The sequence below is a fragment of the Macrotis lagotis genome, chromosome X (genome assembly GCF_037893015.1).
Source record: "Macrotis lagotis isolate mMagLag1 chromosome X, bilby.v1.9.chrom.fasta, whole genome shotgun sequence".
Lineage (NCBI taxonomy): Eukaryota > Metazoa > Chordata > Mammalia > Peramelemorphia > Peramelidae > Macrotis > Macrotis lagotis.
Window position 1 is genome coordinate 287,621,949 of NC_133666.1, and position 17,664 is coordinate 287,639,612.

Below are 17,664 nucleotides of genomic sequence, written 5' to 3' on the forward strand. Positions count from 1 at the left end.
GACTCTAAATTGTCAGGAAATGATTAGATCTGTGTTTTAGGAACACTAATTTGGCAGTTGAATAAAGAATGGGTTATAGATAGAAGAGACTGAGGACAGGGAGACAGTAAGGAGGTTTGATGAGATAATAAATGTAAAGTGCTGGGTTGTTTAATATAATTCAGTTTTTCTTAGTAAAGGTTGAAGGGATAACTGAATCAGTGCTGAAGAGTTCATTGTCTTGATAGGCAGTGCCTTCTACCACTGCATACTTCTATTAGAAAATTCGTTCTGAACTTGACCCAAAATCTGCCTGTGTAACTTTTACCTATTGACTGTAGTCCCATTCTCTGGACCAACATGGGATTAGTCTAGTTTTTACTCTTAGTCTACCTAAATGTCTAATACAAAGATGTCAAACCCAGGAAGGCAAAAACCAAAGGAGATTTAAATATAATTGGAAAATGTTTAACAAAATCAATAAAAATACAACAAAACATAGACAATATTAAATTGTGGCTTCCTAAGTCCACAGGAATCCATTTTTTTTTTAGGTTTTTGCAAGGCAAATGGGATTAAGTGATTTACCCAAGGCCACACAACTAGGTAATTATTAAGTGTCTGAGGGCAGATTTGAACTCAGGTACTCCTGACTCCAGGGCTGGTACTCTATCCACTGCGCCACCTAGCCACCCTAGGAATCTATTTCTATTTGTCACTAGTCTAGTGGACAAGGTATTCATTAACTTTGGAGGCTGAAGGATCTGAATTCAGATTTTACTTCAGGTTTTTACTTAATGTCTCTATGCCTCAGTTTCTTCATTTTCAAAATGGAATGAGATGTAGTATTTAATGACCTCGACATCTCTTCCAACTCTAAATGATTCCTTTGTTGGGAGTTCAGATATTTATTGGACTGGAGCTGTTATATTCTTTACTGCTTCTTTCCCATCCCCTAATTTCTTCAAGTCCTTTCACAAAATCAACATACCTCATTTTTAAGCCATTCATCATGGGGCAGAGTTTTCAGACACCTCAGAAAGTCCAAGTCTGGAAAAGGCAATCTAGAGAATTGGAAAAGGAGAACTTCCCTCTCAACAGCAGTTTCCTTTTTCCCCTGAATGGGAGTAGAATGGAAATGGGGTTGTTACAACATTAGGCAGGGCAAGTGATCTTTACTGGAATTTTGTCCAGAGCTGAAGCCAAAAATAAATAAGGAGGACCCAGGGCACAATACAATCAATGAATCAATCTGTGTTGCAAACATTAGAAATACAAATAAAATAGCAAAAATAGTCTCTACCCTGAAGGGTTTACTTTTTAAGGAGAGGTTGCCATATATTTAAATAAGTAAATGTATACAGAACAGAAGGAAATAAACAAAAGAGGAGAAAGCACAGTGGATGGGGGGGGATTAGGAAATACACAATCACTTTTTTGAAACATATTTTTAATGACAAAATTTTGTTCTTTATGGCACATATTTATTTGTTTTGTAATGTTAAAACAACCATATATGTACACACATGTGTATATGTATATATGTGTGTATAATATGTGTGTGTGTATTTATATGGTCTGACCAAAATTAGAAATACCTTGATGAACAGTAAAAAAGGAACAATTTTTAGATCCTGTATACTGAGCCACATTTTTCAAACTTTCCTGGGCCTGCCTTTCTCTTTTTGGGTCTGACAAAATTACTCAGAAGGGCACCATGATTTTGATTATTCTGCTTTCACCCTGATCTTAAAATAAGCCTTCTTTATGTGACCCTTTTAGTACCTGGAACAAGTGACAGCTAGTTATCCCTAGAAAAGGCATTTTGGTTCTAACTCACCTAAAGTGAATTCTGCATCCCAGTGTTAACAGAAAGGTCTGTGATTGCAATCTAATAAAAGACCTCCTTCTACTGCATCCATTCCTTGAGTGGCCTTCCATGACTTTCAACCTGACTGCTAGAATTACACAAGATGGTTTTATGGGTTGTTTTTCTGTCTTTTTAAAAAACTTAAAAAAAAATACCAATGTGGAAAACTTTCTTTCAACAGCAGTCCATAAACGCCACCTTCAGGAAGAAAATGTTTTTTCTTTATCCAATCAGATTCAGTGAACCTTCTTATCCTACATCAAGGCATATTGCTGCCTTTTATTCTGCTGTGGTTTACTTGGTATCTACCTTTTTTCCCTTCAAAATTAGACTTAACGAGTACTGAGAAAGAAAAAAAATTCTTGACAGAACTCAACATCTATCACACCTTTTTTTTTTTTTTTTTGCAAAGCAAATGGGGTTAAGTGGCTTGCTCAAGGCCACACAGCTAGGTAATTATTAAGTGTTTGAGACCGCATTTGAACCCAGGTACTCCTGACTCCAAGACCAATGCTTTATCCACTATGCCACTTAGCCACCCACCCCTTTCTTTTCTAAAGGAATTGGAATGATATGAGAAAAAAATTGTTAATGGTGCTTTAAATTGGTAGAGGACCACTCTCCCAGGGAAATGGTTTTTGGAAGTAAAAAGAATATCCTTTTGCCATCTCACCTTTATGTTACCTTTTTGTTTTTATTTTAAATTTTATTGATGCTATTTTCTTAGTTTTAAATCACAGTGATTTCTGGACATATCATCCCATATCTCCTCCTAGAGTTTTCCTTTTTTAACAAAAAAGAATAGTTAAACAAAATCGATCAATACAGAGACTACATCTGACAGTATTTACAACTTTATAGCTGTCAAAATAAATCAGTTGTATTTCATTATCTGTTCTCCTAGACCAAGATTGCTCATTGCAATTGTTCAGTGTACTTTTATTGTTATTGTTATTTATTTTTAAATATAATAGCATTTCTATTGTGCTTTAAGGTTTGCACAGCTTTTTATATATGTTATATTATCAGAAGTTCATAACAACTCTATGAAGTAGGTACAATTATTAACTATTTTACAGAAACTGAGACTATGAAATTAAGTGGTCTGCTTAGTGAGTGTCTTGAGCAAGATTCAAACTCAGATCTTCCTCACTTTGAGTTCAATGCTCTATTCATTAGTTCTTGTGAGTTGTGATTGTTTTCCTGTTCTACTTTCTTTACTACACATCATCAGTTTATGCAGCTCTTCCCCTGAATTCTTTATATTTGATCTGTCTTATGGCACAATGATGTTTTATTACATTTATATTCCATAATTTCTTGATCTGGCTTTTATTTTTTTATTATATTTCAAAGTCCTATCTGAATTTGTGCAGAACACATTACATTTTACTATGGTTTACATCATAAAGGTGAATCTGATTTGTTTCCTTGATTTATGGGGGGGATAAGACTGAAACCTTCTAGCTATAATTCTCTATAGTCAAACCTCTCTGATATAGCCTATTAATTATTCTATTCAAAATTTGCAGCAATTCCATATGTGTTAAACTTTTTATTTGCCCTATCTTTGAGGGAAATAGGTTTACAGATCAAGTCATCAGTGTACATGAAGGAATACTTAACTTACTCTGGAGTGAAAAGTTTGATGCTGTTTCCAAATATTTCTAAGGAAGAAAATCATTTAAGTTAAGTTTGATTAGTTCAGTACTTGGTTCTAAATGTAATAACAGTCAGAAAAAATGCAAAGCTGGGGCAATTGGACTTTTGACTCTGGCTACTACATTTAGAGATGTTCTATAGTACTTGCAGGTTATCAGTAGCAGAATAAAACTATTAAATACTAAGATAGAAACTGGAGGGCTGGTGAGCTCTTCCTCTGCCTTTTGCTGTTCCTCCCTCAATATGGAGACCTCTGAAGGAATAGTCCAGGATTTCAGAAAAGTATAATGGCATCTCCTAGATCATGTAGTTAGTGGCAGAGCCCAGAAGACAGTTCAGTCCTAGGAATTCTCCACACTATGTTGCCCTCTGGCATTTTGTTGGACTACAGTTAAATAATATTGAAAGGGGAGTAATAGGATCAGAGGTCTAAGTGCTGGCATAATAATTATAATGACTAGCCACTAGCACATAGATTATACTTTGTAAGGTTAAATGATTTGCTCAGGGGTCACATAATTAATTAAATGTATGAGGCAGAATTTGAACTCAGATCTTCCTGAATTCAAGTGTAATACTTCATTCACTATGCCACCAAGTTGTCAGAAGAAACTTCAGAGGACATGATATAGACCCGGAATGGGAAAACTATGACCTATTACCTGTTTTTTTTTTTTTTTTGCAAGGCAATGGGGTTAAGTGGCTTGCCCAAGTCCATGCAGCTAGGTAATTATTAAGTGTCTGAGGCGGGATCTGAACTCAGGTACTCCTGACTGCAGGGCTGGTGCTCTATCCACTGTGCCACCTAGCTGCCCCATTACCTGCTTTTTTAAGGTTCAGAAGTTAAGAATGGTTTCTGTATTTTTAATTACACTGCATTTAAACTTTATTAAATAAACATTTAAACATACCAAATTTCAAAATTTAAAAACCATTCTTAGCTCCTAGACTGTATAAAAACAAACTTCACAAATCATAGTTGCCTACCCCAATGTAGATTGTTTCTCCATTGATGAGGAATGCAAGACTCAGAAATAAGATGACTTGTTCAAGGTCATACAGAGGGTAAGTTTTAGAGTTGAAATTAAATGCCTAGGCCCCTAACTACAAATCCAGAGTTCTCTATATAAGCACCCCCCTTCCTCTCATTTATATAAAAATGACTATTGCTATCTTCCATAAGACCAGCGCTCTTCTTTACCAAATGGACTTGAAATGTGTGACCAGATGAGTCCTTAGGATGTTCTGTAGTACCTTTCCAACAGGGGCAGTGCTGTGGCAAACAGGAGCATGGACCTACAGTGAGCAGGGAGGCTACATCCCAAATGCCTAAATATCTCCTTTTGAAATTTAGACAGAAAAAAAAAATTAAAAAAAAAAAGAAATTTAGATAGGACAGGACTGGTCAAAAGGAGCATACTTGAAAAGAGAAACAGGAAATGCCCACAAGACTTTTTGTATTTGAGAACTTAACTGAATATTCTTTATGAACATGGCAAATACATTTGAGGCGTACACATCTCAGTATTTTATGCCTTGCTTTAAACTAGTTTTAAGCAAGGTCTAATGGTGATTCTGGCTCAGAATTAGGATACAATGAGACACTCATGGACCATAAAATACAATAAGAATTATTTAACTGATAATGAAGGTTAAAAAATTCAATTTCTAACATGATAAAGAAAGTAATTCAAATAAAATAGTCACTCTCCTCTGCCTTTGAATTTACCATGGCAACTGGTCTTGCTGCCATAGATCAAAAATGTTCTTCCCAAAGGATAGTGGGAATTTTGCTAAAAGCATTTAACACCAGCTCCTCATAGTCTGGGTTTTTTTTAGGTCTCTAGCAGCAAGTTAGTTGAATGGCTTCTCTGTCTTTTTTTGACCCTTTCCTTTTTCTTTGCAAGGCAATTGGGGTTAAATGACATTCCCAGGGTCACACAGCTAGTAAGTGTCAAGTGCCTGGGGCTGAATTTGAATTCATGTCCTCTTGACTTCAGGGGTAATGCTCCAGACACCTAGCTGCCCCTATTCCCTGCCTTCTTAAAGGATCTCCCCAGCCTATGTAAAACAAGCACTTTTTTTTTGTAACAATATTGATCATCAGAAGATTGTTGAACAAAAATTAATATGGTTGCATTATCAGAGAATCTTGTATGATATAAACATATGTATGGGAGGCACCTTGTTGGAGAGACTTTATATATCACACAAAAACTGATTTATTTCAAGTCTTTATAGACTTTTGGATTTAAATGTGACTTCTCCCAAAAGTCTGAATTTGGGGATAGAGGAAAGGGTCATTAATTTTGGGATAGGCACTTTTCCTTCTTGGAGACTCGTTTTTCTTCTCATAAAACAAAAAGCTTGAACTAGACTATCTCTAAGTTCTCTTCCAAGTCTATTCCTGCATGAAACTTTCAATAATTTATCAGTTTATTAAAAATAACATTAAGTATATATTGTATTAGAAGCAATGGATTGGGGAAGATTAAAAATATTGATAGAAGATCCCTTCATTTAGTTCTAAGAAGGAAGGAAACAGCATATATATATATACATATATATTAGTACCAACTAGTGTCAGGTGCCATAATAAACACTTTATAGCCATTGTCTCATTTGAACCTCCCAATAATTCTGGCAAGTATTATTTTTATCCCCATTTTACAACTAAGGAAATTAAGGTAGATGGAGGTGACTTTCTCAGGGTCACACAACTGAGGTTCAGGCCTTCCTCACTTTCAGTCCCCACTCTCTATACACTGTATCACCTATCACCTTGCCACCTCAATTCAACAAACATTTATTAAGTTTATTATGCAAGTACTTTGTGCTAGGTAGCAGGGTTACAAGTGCCCAGGTAACTTACATTCAAAGGGGCACCAATATGACTACAGAGAAGTATAAGTCTGGAGAGCAATGGAGAAATCTAAAAAGAAAACAAACAGAACAAAATGATCCAAGAAAATTGAATTGCAGAATGTACAGTGTAATAGGGAAATGAATCACATGCAAAGTGAAGTTCTGTATGAGTTGTTTTGGTTTGGTTTTGGAAGGCAATGAGGTTGAGTGACTTGCCCAAGGTCACACAGTTGGGTAATTATTAAGGCTGGATTTGAATTCAGGTCCTCCTGACTTCTGGGCTGGTGCTCTATCTCTGTGCTACCTTGTTACCCTGTTGTATGAGTTTTGAGAAAGGTGATTACTTCAATAATCAGAGTTATTAGAGAAGGTTTCATAATGGAAGTAACTGTCTCAGAAGCAAATGCCATTATAGACCTGCTTACATAGATCCTTAGTCTAGCTAAACAATCTTGCTATACAAATATTTATAATATACTCCATAAATATAGACCCTAAATTTTCTTGAAGTCTGAGCTCTTGTACTTGCCATTAGTGCATGCTTTGGTACAATTTCAATGAAATGGGATTTATTGTCACATTAGAATAACCAGAAAGCCTTGTACCAAATTTCTGGAAAGATCTTATGTTGAAAGTTAGATTGTCTCAGTTACCCATTGTTCCTAGCCAGTATTTGGGAAAGGAGGAGAAGGAGACACCAAGTATGTGGTTTTTTGTATTACCTACTCTTTATCATTAACCCTACCTGCAAATTGTTCCCTACTTACTATCTTAGAAAAGAACTGAGATTCAAGGACCTCACTGACTTTGCTGAGGTGGACCTATCTGGATTATCTTAAAACTAACTACCTATAAAAACTCTCTCTGCCTTGAAGTCACTACTGATTTCCAGGGATCAGTCTGTTAATATGTTGCCACCTAGATACACATATAATAAAATCCTTTTAATTCTCTTTGTCCTGAGTTTTGCCTTGTTAATCAGCTTGAAAGCCCAAATGAAGAATTTTCTGTTCAATTGGATTTATTGAACTTTTCCTTTTTGGGTCAATGATAGACCTAAGGGTAGAGCAGCTAGAGGCTTTTCCTTCAGTCAGTCAAGGAACAGAAATGAAAACAGTAATCAAGTGTAGGTTGATATTTCAGAACCTATCCAGGGAGAGCTAGTTATTGGGAATCACCAAGATTCTTTAAGATTGTATAGTCTAAGCTGAAATCCTCTGTACATTCTGAATTGAAGTTGTGGAGAAGCAATAAAGTTTGGCACAGTACTTCACAAGTAACTCAGCTATCTCCTCTAGCCTTCACTTCTTGTAACTTATTAGCTTACAAATCATAAAAAGTGACAATGGAAAGGAATGGGGACTAGACTCAAAATAACTAAATGGAGAAGTGGTTTGTTATAAGAATACAGAGGAGACTCATTATTTATATATATATATATATATATATATATATATATATATATATATATATATATATGTACATATACATCTAGAGGCTGTAGGTGGCACAGTGAGTAGAGCACCAGCCATGAAATTAGGAGGACCTAAGTTCAAATCCAGCCTCAGACACTTGAATAAGTTAACCCTGACTACTTCCCATTCAGTGTCATCTCCAATTGTTGTGATTCATATCTAGCCACTGGACCCAGATGACTCCAGAGGAGAAAGTGAGGCTGGTGACTTAGGATAGCGCCCTCCCTTACTCAAATCCAACTCACTTGCATGTTATAGTATCTCCTCCCTGAAGTCATGATCTTCTTTGAGAATGAAGGACAAACAATAACAACATACACACATATACTTATACATACGTGTGTGCATATATATGCACATGTGCATAATCATATATATCATGTATATAAAGTATGAGTATTTTGACATTTATTTTTGCTAAGCTAATAATTAAATGAATCTATTTTTTATTTTTTTATTTTATTTTTTAGATTTTTCAAGGCAATGGGGTTAAGTGGCTTGCCCAAGGCCACACAGCTAGGTAATTATTAAGTGTCTGAGGTTGGATTTGAACCCAGGTACTCCTGACTCCAAGGCCAGTGCTCTATTCACTGCACCACCTAGCTGCCCCCTAATCTATTTTTTTTTAAAAGAACGTGGTTGGGAATCTAGATGTGGCATTTACTTTATACTGACCCAAACTTGCTAGAAAGGGACTACATTTTTGAAGAAGATCATTAAAGGACTGGAAGGGACCTCAGACATTATCTAGTCTAATCCCCTTATTTTACAGATGAAGAAACTGAGACCTTCAGAAGTTAAGTAACTGGTAAAGATCACATAGTGCTGAAATTTATTCCCTGGTTGCTCTTATTCTTTTTTTGTTTTAAGATTTTTTTTTAAGATTCAAGGTAATTGGGTTAAGTGACTTGCCCAGGGCCACACAGCTAGCTAATTATATTAAGTATTTTAAGCTGGATTTGAACTCAGGTCTTCCTGACTCAAGGGCTGGTGCTCTATCCACTGCACCACCTAGTAGCCCATTGTTCTTATTCTAAATCTTACATTTTCCCACAACGCCATTGTTGGGTCTGAACAATGATATTCCAGCCTTTATAAACAACTATAATATACTTGGTCTGATACAATCATCAATTGTGTATTACACCTTTTATATATACAGGGATCTGAGATAGCTATTGGTAGTATAGTTTGAATGCTGAACTTGGAATCTAGAAGACGAGTTCAAAACTAGCCTCAGATACTTATATAACACTGAGCAAATCACTTAACTCTTGCTTGCCTCAGTTTCTCCAAGTATAAAATGGGGATAATAGCAACAGGGGTGTCATGAGGATAAAATAAGATAAAATCTGTAAAAATAAAAAAGTGCTCCTTATAGTATTTGGAACTCAATGGGTACCAGATGGGTACCATATAAATGATTATTCCCTTCCTCTTCCTTTATTCTGATCTTCTTATTCCTTTGTGAATATAGATTTTTCAATTCACTTCTAAGTCAAAATTGAGCTTGCTTTCAAAAAGTCCTAGTGACTTGAGCTCATACTCTTTTCTGATTGACAATATTTGAGTGAGGAGTCAAGGAAGAGAGAATTAGATCTATTCTCTCCACTAAGGTCAATGTGAAGCCACAAGCACATGCTTTCTTGGTCACCATAATCACACCCTACACCTCACATTCCCATTGTAACACCCAAGTGAATGGCAAGACCAGGGGACTGCAGATGAATTTTGAGAATTCAGGCAGCAGTAACTGATGAAGCACCATGATTGCTGTTGATTGATGCTCAATGTTCAACTTGGTCTAAGTTACTTCAGGTCCTACACCTTCACCTTCAATAACAAGATCAGTCTTCTTGTGCTAAGCTATTTCAGTTAGTTGTGTCTGACTTTTGGTGACTTTATTTTGGATTTTCTTGGCAAAGATCCTGGAAAGGTTTGCTATTTCCTTCTCCAGCTCATTTTACAGATGAGAAAACAGAGGTAAACAGAATGAAGTGACTTGCCTAGGATCATACAATTAGTGACTGAGATCAGATCCCAGATCTTAAAGATTGTAGTATTCTCCTGGGGAGGAATGAGCTGTTATTCTAATATTTTGTGTTCTCTATATTGGCCATAAGGAGGATGCTGCAAAGGCTATGAGATCCAGATCAGTTTTAGGCTGGATTCAAACCTTCTATCCCTGGAGGGTTGGGAAGAGGCCATTTGCTTGGGTATGCCCAGCTTTTGAGTGTATCTACTATTCATCCATTTTCTTGAAAGCATAGTATTATAAGTAGATTCTTTTTGTTCTTATAATGATATAAGGTTACATGATGAAAAATAGGGGTAGGGATAGGGGCTATACTAGTGATTGATATAAGGAATCCCTGGATAATTAAACCCCTTCTATAGATGTATGTTGGCATCTGATCTATAATTTATACTCTTAGAGGGTTGCTTAATTGCTCAGGTAACTCTTCATTCTCCATCAATCACTCTGGTTTTGATTCCAGGTAACACCATACCCCTAAGATAAACTGATTACTTGAAATCTCATCACCATGCTGATTGATTCAGTTTTTCATACTTAGGATCTTAGTTCTTTCAGTTGCCTCTCCCCTATGATTGAAGGACTGGATGGTACAAATGGGAAATTCCTTCTAAATTCTTCCTTTATAGAAGGCTCAGAACTTTCCAGGAAACTCCAGTTTTCAGAAGCTCTACTTAGTTTTGGCCCCACACTAAGTACCCTTTAGTGGTCATTCCATTCCTATTTTTTTGTGTGTTATCTTCCCCCATTGAACTGAAAGCTCCTTGAGAAGTTGTTTCCTTTCTTTTCTTTTCTTTCTTTCTTCGCAAGGGGATGGAGTTAAGTGACTTTCCCAAAGCTAGGTAATTATTAAGTGTCTGAAGTCACATTTGAGCTCAGGCCCTCCTGATTCTATCCACTGAGCGACTTAGCTGTCCTGAGGGGTTGCTTTTCTTTTTAATATTCATATCCTTAGCACTTATTAAAGTGCCTGGCACATAGTAGATGCTTAATATACATTTATTGAATTGAATTGCCTGGGGTATTGAGAGGTTTGGTGCTTGAAAAGTGCTGCTCAACTAATGGGTCAGTAGTAGGACTTGAATCCAAGTCTTCATATCTTTAGAGCTAGCTGCCTCTCAAGTTACATTAAGACTCATCCACACAGGGCAATCTGGTGGGTTAGGACCGAGAGTGTTATTGTGAGAAGTTGTAAACCTCTGTTACCCTTCAGAAGTACTCTATATTTATTTGCAATTTAATTTGCATTTCTTTACCAATGCAAATTTTGCCAATGCAGTACAATATATGCATTAGGGTCTGGAGAAGTTCCAGTGTGCCTCAGTCAAAAATGGTATAATATGTAGTTATTTTGCCTAAAGAGAGGGAAGATGGATTGCAAGCAACATATTTCAAAAAATAATAAAACTGGAAGGAATCTTAGAATCAATATTTACTACCACCCCAACAACCAAAATTTTTATATATGGAGAAATTGAAGGGAAAGCAGCAGCGTACTGAGGAAAGAGCACTAGCTCTGAAGTCAGAGCATCTATATTCCAATCCAGTGTCTAAAACTTCATATTTGTGGGCATTTCAGTAAGTTGTTTTAACTCCCTAGTCTTCAATTTTCTCATGTGAAAAACATTTGTGGGGATTGGAGTAGTTGGTCTCTGAGGTCACTTTTAGCTCTAGATTTAAGTTCTATGAATTCCAAAGAGGTTAACTGACTAGTCCAAAGTCATATATATAGTAAGGGACAAACCTTGAAATAAAACCCAGGTCTTCTGCCTTCTAATTATTCCATGCCACCAACACATGTATCAGAACTCATCCACATTTTTACATATCCAAATTGTGCCTTGGCATAATTGAATCCATAAATGAGGTTTATTGTATTTCATGCTAAAATCATTAGCCAAAGAGAAGTGGCAATAGGAGGGAAAGCAATAGATGCCACGGTGGCAGGGATAAGAGCTCCTAGCACTTGTGTTGCTAGCAAAAATCTGCCTGTTTAAAGCAAAGAGGAGCCAGCATAAGTGGCCTGTGATTTTAGACCAACCCCATCCTTGTGCAATCAGAGAGGACGTGTTTAAGTAGGACAGAAAAGGGAGCAGGGAAAAATCTCAAATAAAATCCAGTTAGTGCAGTCACAGGGGACATGGTGTTACTGAGCTGCCTCTCCTTGTGTGCCATTCTATGTACCCATCAAATAATGCTCGTGTAGATTCCCAAGATCATGTCTTGTCTATTCACATCTGCATTGCAGTCAACTCAGAGGTTTGGGGAACATGAACATCACAAGAGAATTGACTGATGACAAGTTGAATGTCCACAGACACAGCTGTCTGCTGTCTGCCTGATACATCCTTCCAAGGCCAATTCCCTTTCCTCTCTCTGGGTATGTCAGTGGCAGAGGCCAATGCCTTTGTCAATCTGACATTACCACAAAGAACATAATTTCTATTCTGAGGCATTTTCAAATAAACACTTACTAACACTTTATATTTCCTTACCTTCAATAATAACTAGAGGTGATAGGAGAAATATCTGTACTGAGGATTTGTTTGAGTTTGGGGTCAGGATAAACTCAGTTTAGAGAAAAAGTCTGTTTTGCTTGCTCCTTCATAGCAAAGAACTTGACATACAAAATAGAAGACTGAGTATTTTGAAACAATATAATGAAAGCATAGACATAGCACTTGCAGCTTTGCCCAGCCAACAATCATTGATTTTTCCTGCTTAATAACTAAAATCCACAATATTATAATGAAATCACACATTAACATCTTTCAATCAATCACCTGGGATGCAAATCATGTAGCCAATGGCTGTCCAAACAACCCCTCAAGCCTGATTATTCTCCTGAGCATCAATCTGCTTACTATTCCATTTATATTATTTCATTGGAACTAGCCATTCCCTGTGATATCGTTTCACCCAAAATCATGCTTTTGCAGAAACATTTAATGATGTTAGGCAGGGTGTGCCTGTGTAATAATAGAAAGAGAGCCAAACTTTCCAGATTTTCCTAATTACCCTTACCACTTTTTTTCTTACACACCCATCTTAAAAGGCAATTAAAAAAATAACATTTTGATCCATTATTCAGAACTCTTGGATCAGAAAGGAAAAAATGTTAGGGGACATCAGGTCAACATGTGGGCAATAAAGGCCCATTTTTCTATTGTTCTTAAGATTTCTATCCTCCTCTCTCTGTCTCTGTTTTCCTGAGGGACTTTAATAATGGATGCAAGTTTATTGTTCAGGCCAATACTTTACACTGAAAGAAACCCTGCAAGAATGCATAAACAAAATTTTGTCCTTTTTTTAGACAGCCCATTTCAGAATATAAAATAAGATTTGCTACACTAAACAAAAGAGGAGGACAATAAATACTTGTTAAATTGAACTGGAATATATTGAATTGATTTGAAAAATAAGGCAACACAGGAGAGTGGAAAGGCAATGAGCATCTATTAAGTGTCTACTGTATTCTAAGAACTATGGTAAATATTTTATAGATATCTCATTTGATCCTCACAACAACTCTGGGAGATGGATGCTATTAATATTCCAATTTTACAACTGAGGAAATTGAGGTACTCAAAGATTAAGTGACTTGCCCAGGGTGACACAGATGGTAGTACCTTCAAGGGAATTTGAACTCAGGTTTGTTCCTGACTCTAAGCTCTACCCATAGAGTCACCCAATTGCCTCTCAGACTATAGATCAAGTTTCAGTTGTGCCACTTACTACCTATAGCAATAAATCAACCAACATTAATCAAGCATGTATAATATGCCAAAAAGAGGCAAAATTTAGTCTTTACCATTTACAATTTAATGAGAGAGAAGACTAGCAAATAATCATATACAAACAAGTCACATGTAAGAGATATAGGAAGTACTAGAATTAATAAAGATGGGAAAGGCTTTTTTTAAGAGGTAAGATTTTAGTTGGGACTTAAAGAAAACTTAGAGAAAAAAATTGAGGAGGGAGACATTTCAGGCATGGTGGATAGCCAGAGAAAATGCCCAGAGCCAAGAAAAGGAATGTTTTGCTCAGGGAACAGCAAGGAACTCAGTATTATGGATCAATGAGCATGTGGAGGAGAACAAGCTATAAGATGACAGGAAAGGTAGGAGGGGGCTAGGTTAAGAAAAATTTGAGTGTCAAACAGAGCATTTTGTGTTTGATCCTGTAGGTGATAAGGAACCACTGGAGTTATTAAACAGGGGAATGACATTATCAGACCAGCACTTTAGGAAAATCTCTTTAAAAGCTGAACGGAAGATGGGTTGAGGCAGGGAGAGACTTGAGACTGGCAGATCTACCAGCAGGCTTTTGTAATAGTCCAAGTGATGGGGGCTCCCACTGGACTGGTGGCAGTATCAGAGTGAGATTACAAAGGTGAAGTTGACAGGTCTTGATAATGGACAGTGAAGGGAAAGGGAGAAAGAGTGAGGAGTCCAGGATGACTCCCAGGCTAAAAGTCTGAGGGCCTGGGAGAGTGGTGTTTCCCTCTTTGGGGATAGGGAAAGGAGTAGGTGAGGATAGAGGTCATTTGTCTCAATATGAAGACTGTAAAGAGGCAAGAAAAGATCTAAAAGAACTGCTACAGAATGAAGAAAGCAAAACCAGGAAAATATAATTACTATAACAATGTATATAGACAGAATAACAACCAAAAAATGAAAAGGAAGACTCTAATTATAATAAAACAAACTTGGCCAGGAAAAAAAAAAGATGAGAAAATGTTTCTCCCTCCCTTCATTACAGAGGCAAAGGAGTTATGGGTGCTGAATGGTGCATGTATTTTCAGACTCAGTTAATATAATGGTTAGTCTTATTAGACTTTTTTTCTTTTAAAAAGTCTTTATTATAGAGGATAGCTCTTTCAGTAGAAGAAAGGGAAGGGTTACATTCATAGATAAACGTGATATAAAAGAAGAGGATAGTAAAAATTTATTAATTGTTCATGAAGGAAGTAGAAAAACGTTTAAATTTAAGTGAATAAATTAGACATTTATAGATCAATGAGTAGGAGATAAGAAGTGGGAGTTTACAATAAGCAAGAATGAAAAAAGAAAAGTGAGGAGAGGACCAGACTCTTAGAATCATAAATTCTTCTCATAGCTGGAAGGAATCATCAAGATCCTCTAGTTTAGGGGGTTCTTATTTTATGTCAGGCATAGATATACTAGATATTCTAGTGAAGGTATAAACCCCTTCTCAGAATCCTGCTTTTATATAATTGGAGAAAATACCAAATTGCAGTTAGAGGTTAGTTGAACATAAAGATGTAGTTTTTCCCATCCAACTTCACAGATGTCATAAAATCTAGCCATGGATCCCCCTGAGATCTCTTGTGAGTCCCTATTGAATAATATAAGATGCAGTCCAATCCTTTCAGTTTGTAAATGAGGAAACTGGAACTCAAAGCATACCAATAGGGAAAAATCAGGTTTGGTGGTCTTTTAATCTGGCAATATAATGCTGATATCACATACCCTACAACTGTACCTCCATTTAGAGCATGAATAAGAGGAGAACCAGGGAAGGAGTGGCTAGACTTGAATTAGGGAAGAGAAAGAGTAGTAAAGAAAAGAAATAGATGAAACAGATGAGACTGGTAAAGAATAAAGAAGCACAAACTTCAGGAGCCAGAAGTCTCCTTCTTGGACCCTTGGACCCTTCAGATGGGTCCAAATCTATCACAAGCAAACATCATTTGGCCTTTGGTTACCTAAACTGAGGCCCTTGGCCTGTGTACTCTGGTCAGTGAGATTATCTTGAAGTTAGTCCTGGTCAACGAGCATTTATAAAAAATCATCAGCCTCTATGAGAAAGGACAGCTAGGTATCTCTGCCAGGGAGAATTTTTCTGAAGAGGCTTTGAGGTTATATATCACATTGATTTTTCTGATATTCCAAGCCACAAGATCAGGCAGTACTGTGGCACAGTGGATAGAGTGCTGGACTTGGAGTCAGGAAGATCTAAGTTCAAATCTAGCCTCAGATATTTACTAGCTGTATGACACTGGGCAAGTCACTTAATCCTGTTTACCACAGTTTCTGCAACTGTAAAATGAGCTGCAGAAAAAAAAAAAAAAGGCAAACCACTATAGGATCTAAAACCCCAAATGGGATCATGAAGATTCAGACACAGCTAAAAATGACTGAACAAACCATTATTTGTCATTGTGGGATATAGCAGAAGACACACTTTTTATACTTTGAAATAATTAATTAAATAAGACCAATTAATGAAAAGGAAACAATACAACTTAAATTATCTGAGATCTAATTAGAGACTTCCCAGGTTGGGAGTGGGGAGAATGAACAATTTCCTGAATACAGAAAAGTAAGTGTCCCACTCCCCAAGTATCTATAAATAATTTAAGGAAAACAGAAACGTTAGGTGGTGCAGTGGGTAGAGCACTGTATAAAAGAGAAACAGATTTTCCTGGAAAGCCATGTGTAAGACAGATTTTTATCAATGAAGTCTTCTAAATGCATCAAGGGAGCTTTGTGTTACGGAACTCTCTAGTCAGCATTACTTAAATCCGAAGATCTACCTACTATTCTATCCAAATAATTGGTCTTGTGGGAAATGGTTCAGTGCAGATAGTACTTACCACTTATTCAAACTCATTTCTCTACTATTGGATGATATACTATGTTTCTTATCAATCAATAAGCCTTTGTTAAGCATTATATGTCAATATAGTGTTAACTATATAATAATGTTAACTATATGCCAAACTTTATGCTAAAAGTTGTGTTTTTTTTAAACTAGAGGCTAGGTGGTAGATAGAGTAGATAGAGCTTCCCCCTGGAGTCAGTAGGACATGATCAAATCCAGCTACATAAGCTTAATAACTACTTAGCTGTATGACCTTGGTTAAAACCATTACTTAACTCCATTACTTTGCAAAAAAAAGAGATTAAAAATAATTCCCATTCTCAAACTGAGGAAGAAAAATGTGTAAATAATCATGTAAATAAAAGATCTATATTGTGTAAATAGGAATTAATCTCAGAAAGAAGGCACTAGGAAAGGCCTCTGATAGAAGGTGGAACTGAAGCAGAGACCTATAGGAAACCCAGGAAGCAGAGGAGAGGAGAGAAAACACTCCAAGTATAACGGATAGCCAAGCAAAAGGCATAGAATTAGGACATGGAGCAGTCCATGTGGAGTAAATGTGGAATTAATTCTCATGCTTGATGTCCCTCAGATCAGTGTCATAGAATTTTAAAATAAAGGAGAATTAAATATAAGAAAATCAGAAAGAGCAGAAAGGGTTTTTAAAAACATACAGGTTTAAAAAAGAGACAGACTATTTTTATATAATGTGCCTATAAGCTGTTTCCTGTGTAAATCTTGAGTTAACCTCAGAAAGAAGTGTGGAAATGGCTTACCCTGACCTTCCATGTTGTAAAGACTCTGGCCATGGAGTTCACCACAAAAGTCATAGATATTGACTTTTCACAATCGACCAGGCAGAGTTTAGACCTGACAGATATAACAAAACTGAAGCCCAGAATCAAACTCGATTTTTACTTTTTTAAAAATAGTTATTTGATAATTCTATTTGAAAAGAATCTTATTCATTCACTTTGAATCAATCCAATCTTGATCATGACAGACAGCCATATGCCTAACTTAGTAGGCAGTCATTCATGTGGTATAAAGTTGAGGCACTCCTAAAGATCTGTGTCAAACTATATCTCTTACTACTGGAACTGTAAGAAGACATTTTATCAGGCTGGAGGACTCTTACCTTCCATTTTTAG

General features: G+C 36.4%; 1 long non-coding RNA gene across 1 annotated transcript in view; it reads right to left on the reverse strand.

Moving 5' to 3' along the window:
• The window catches only part of LOC141501989 (uncharacterized), a 73,680-nt gene that overhangs the window by 5,834 nt on the left and 50,182 nt on the right, over positions 1 to 17,664 (reverse strand). Inside the window, exon 3 of the long non-coding RNA XR_012472356.1 lies at positions 971 to 1,096. This is a non-coding gene — a long non-coding RNA (uncharacterized LOC141501989). The remainder of the gene's footprint in view (positions 1 to 970; positions 1,097 to 17,664) is intronic.